Raw genomic sequence first — 4,523 nt, forward strand, 5'->3', positions numbered from 1 at the left:
CTTCTGGAGTGTCTGAAGACAGCTACAGTGTACTTACATATAATAAATAAATAAATAAATAAATAAATAAATAAATAAATAAATAAATAAATAAGCAAAACAAAACAAAAACAAAAACAACCACAACAAAAGACTCTGAGGAGGTGACTAGCTGGCTGAGCACTTCAGAGCTTCAGAGCACTGGCTGTTCTTGCAGAGGGCACAGGTTCCGTTCCCAGCACCCACCCGGTGACTCACAGCCCTCTGTAACTCTAGTTCCTGAATCCTGAATCACAAGGCTCTAGTCAGGCAGGAGCTGCCTAACTCAAAGAAAGGGCTTTCGGTAAAGTTGTGAGCTTCCCCACCATGGGAGCTGATAAACAGTAAACTGTGGGGAGGGCAGGCGCCAGGGCAGGCCACCCCTGGACCTTACCCTCGGAAGTCAGTGATGGTTTCAGCTGGGCAGGGACCAGGGAAGTCCACAGTTGCTGAGATTAACGGTCTGTGACTTGTGTGGAGATGCACCCCTCCATCACTGCACCCCTCCCTGGAGAGCCAAGAACTCGGCAGCTCTAAAGTTGCAAGACCTCTTGGCATCTCCTTCTCCATTAGTCTCTCAAGAGACTGCTTGCTCACTGCTCAAGCACCAACTAGAACCTTACTCTAGAAAACAGACATTTAGCCAGGCAGACGGACCTTTGTGAGTTCGAGACCAGGTCTACAGAGTGAGGTCCAGGACAGCCTGGGCTGCCCAGTGAAACCCTGTCTCGAAAAACCAAACAAATATCCGTGGGGCAAGATCTGCAGCAATGAAGCCACAGTGTCTGCACAGCTCTCTCAGAGGCAGGCACTCCTGACTGTTTGCTTTTTAAACAAATAAAGTAGGCCTGGCTGACCTGAGATATATATTAGCTGAAGCTGGCGCCAAACTTGTGGCAATCCTGCATCAGCCACTTGAGTGCTAGGATTACAGGTATATGCCATCACACCTAGCAGAAATAGACATTTTCTTCCTTTTTTTTTTTTTTGTTTTGTTTTGTTTTGTTTTTGTTTTGTTTTTCTGTGTAGCCCTGGCTATCCTGGAACTCCCTTTGTAGACCAGGGTGGCCTCAAACTAGGAGAGTCACCAGAATGCTGGGATTAAAGTGTGTGCTACTATCACCCACCTTTTTATTGTTTATTATTATTATTATTATTATTATTATTATTATTATTATTATATTTAGACAAGGTCTTTGTAACCCAGACTCACCTCAAACATGCTAGCTAGACAAGGATGACTTTGAATTTATCTTTTAATTCCGTTATTTTGTGTGTGTGTGGATGGATGGGCGGGTGGGTGCACACACCACTGCACATATGTGGCGGTCAGAAGACAACCATCGGGAGTTGGTTCTCTCCTTCCACCGCGTGTATTCCAGGGACCCAACACAGGTAGCTGTGTGACAGCAGCACTCTGCCCACTACCTGACCGGACCCTGACCTGACCCTGAACTTCTCCTTCTCCTACCTGCACCTCCCAAACACTGGGATTACAGACTTGTACCGCAACACCCAATTTATGTGCTGCTGGAGAGCAAACCCAGAGATTCCTGCACACTGGGTGAGCACTCTACCGACCTGCCCAGAGCAGGAGCCTTTTCACTGAGAACAATCTGAATCGAGCAGTCTCCTTCTACTGACTATGTCAGCTACCAACCTGACCTCCCTGCTCCGGGGTGGGGGCTGGGGCAGACTCCATCATCTCAATAAACTGGAGGCCTTGAAGCACGCGCTGCCCTCGTCCTCTGCCTCCAGGCGGGACCATCAGCCTCTCCTATCCAGACACCGGCGTGGTGACTGACTACTGCATAGTGGGTATTGGTGGAGGACAAAAGCTGCTTCTTCCCCCGTGGATGTGACACAGAACTGGGAGGCAGGAACTCTCCTAGTAACTCAAGGACCCAGGAGGCTTGGGAGCTAGGAGACTTCCCAAGCCTTCAGCAGCGTCCTGAGCCTTTCACAGGGCAGGGCAGTTGCCCTTGGCTTCCCCTACACAGGGACAGAAAGGGCCGGGCTCCTGCTGAGTTGGGGGGTAGGGTGAATTTAGCCCAGAGGTCCTAGACCCTCCACTGACACGAAAGGTCCTGAATGCAAAATCCCCAGCCACAGCCAAGACTCTCACCTGACATCTGCTTCTCCTGCCCCCCACACCTCTCCCCCTACCCAGAACCAGCCCAGCTACCCCAGGACTAGGTCTACAGACCAGGGGCTTAATTAGGGGAGGGTTCTGCAACCTGAGTACCTGACAGGGAGGAACACTTCTGAAACAGATGATAACCAGAAGAGGGAGGAGCTCTCAAGGCCACACTTAAAGAGTCCCCAGTTAAGGGCTGGTCTCACAGTCCAGAGGTGCTGCCTGGGCAAAGACCTTTCGGTAATGGCCTTACCCCACCCCCACCTGCCTGAGGGAGGGGCTTCTGCATCCAAGGCCTCCTGCTCCAGCACGAGGGAGGAGGCCTCTGGCTCTAAGAAGACATCCTGCTCTTTGGCGTGGCCCACCAAGCATAGTACACTAGGAAGCAAAGAGGCAAGCTCTGGAACTCAGACAGGGCTCATGGCCAGGGAACGAGCCATGTGCCCCGAGAACGTCCCACTGTGGCCACCTCCTCCGACGGATAGATACATCCAGGTCTACACCAACAAAGCACACACACCCCAGCCTACAGCCACCTCACCTACTGGCAGGACTGCAGGCCCACACAGGGCCTGCCAAGTGGCTGCTCGCACAGGAAGGCAGGTGTGTGTCCTACCCAGGGGCTTTCCTGAGCCTGGGGATAGGGACATGAGCCTGTCTCCCTCCAGAGCCACGTTCACGTGTGCGCATGCGTGCAGACTCTCTTGGCAACATCCCCTATGGGGTGAGGCCTCAACCTGCCCCATTCCAGAGCAAGGGGCGGGGGTGGCGCACCCACAAGTGAACAGGCCTGACTCAGGGGAGAAGAATGAGGGGGGAGGGCACAGCTGGCCAGGTGGCCTTGCTCAGGAACTGGCACCCTCTGGCCAACCCTGTCTCTTCTGCCCTTGGCCAGCTCTCCAGCCGGGACTCAGGGTGTTTAGAGGCTCTTGGTCTCAACCCCACTTTATACAAATAAACAAGATGAAGAGGGGGAGAAAGGAGGCTTCTACACGGTCTAGAGGCAGAACGGAAGTGTCAGTAGCTGCTCTTTCTGTAAAAGCAAGACAACTCAGAAGGAGGAGCCTTGATGTCCACACTCTCTCCTCCACTGCCCTCGGGCAAGGTGAAGTCTGCTTTTTACAAAGGAGCAGGAGGAGACTGGGGGCAAGAGACTTCACTTGCTGAAGGTCACCCAACCAGGAAGTATCGGGTCCCCATTTAAAAATGGATCGCACATAAAATCACACGGCTGTCCCAACTCTGTTAATGGGTAAAGGGTAATCAGAGCCTCGGCCCCTCCCTGACAAAAAAAAAAAAAAAAGTTCACCCCACCTCTGAAGATGAGAAATCTACTTCCCTTCTCTCAATGTCCAGCCCCACCTCAGCAGGGGCAGAGCTGACAGGCCAGGCAGGTTCTAATGTAAATATTGGGGGGGGGGGAGGAGTGCCTGGAGCAGAGGCGAGGATCCCATCCCACAGGGTTCCTGCCCTACGGGGACAGGCTGTAATGCAGGGAGGAATCAGTACGATAATGTAACCAACCTCCTAATGACATAGTAACCCCCTTTCGGCCAGGGAATTCTGAATTTTTCAAGCCCTTTCCTTTGTTCCCTCGAAGCATGATTAGCCCCGTTTTATGGATGCCAGAGAAGCAGTCAGCATGAATCAGTGGGGGAAAGGGCTAAGAATCAGAAGAACTGAATTCCAGGCTTGGGACAAATAAACCAGGTCACTCGAAGCCTCTGTCTGCCCATCTGTGAAGTAGGACTAATGTCCGCCTCACCTCAGCGCACCTGAGGACTCTGGAGAAAGTCACTCAACTAGCTGGTGGAGTGATGACATCTAGAATCTCAACACTTGAGACAGAGGCAGGAGGACTTCTACATGTTTGATCCTGTCTCAAAGAGATGGCTCCGTGGCTAAGAACACCGACTGCTCTTCCAGAGAACTGGGGTTCAGCAGACCCCAGAGGATCTTCTGGGGACACAAGACACACAATACAAGCAGTCCATGTCTACATACGGTCAAAACACCCCTAAACATAAAATAAGTAAATTAATAATCTGAGAGAGAGAAAGAAAGAAAGAGCGAGCGAGTGAGCTATGCTGAGGATGTGGTTCAGGGCTCCCAAGCGTCTGGCCCAGCATGCATAAGAGGCTCTGGGTCTGACACACAACACTGTCCATAAAGAAAGAAAAAAAAGCAGGGCGTGGTGGCTGACGCCTTTAATCCCAGCACTCAGAAGGCAGAGGCAGGTGGATTTCTGAGTTCAAGGCCAGCCTGGTCTATAAAGTGAGTTCCAGGACAGCCAGGGCTACACAGAGAAACCCTGTCTCGAAAAACCTTAAAAAAAAAACAAAACGGGGGTGGGGGGGTGGAGAGATGG

General features: G+C 51.7%; 1 protein-coding gene across 2 annotated transcripts in view; it reads right to left on the reverse strand.

Annotated features, from left to right (window-relative positions):
* The window catches only part of Kiaa1522 (KIAA1522 ortholog), a 30,657-nt gene that overhangs the window by 10,399 nt on the left and 15,735 nt on the right, over positions 1 to 4,523 (reverse strand). The window lies entirely within an intron of this gene.

Source organism: Mus pahari, chromosome 6 (assembly GCF_900095145.1).
Source record: "Mus pahari chromosome 6, PAHARI_EIJ_v1.1, whole genome shotgun sequence".
Classification (NCBI taxonomy): Eukaryota; Metazoa; Chordata; class Mammalia; order Rodentia; family Muridae; genus Mus; species Mus pahari.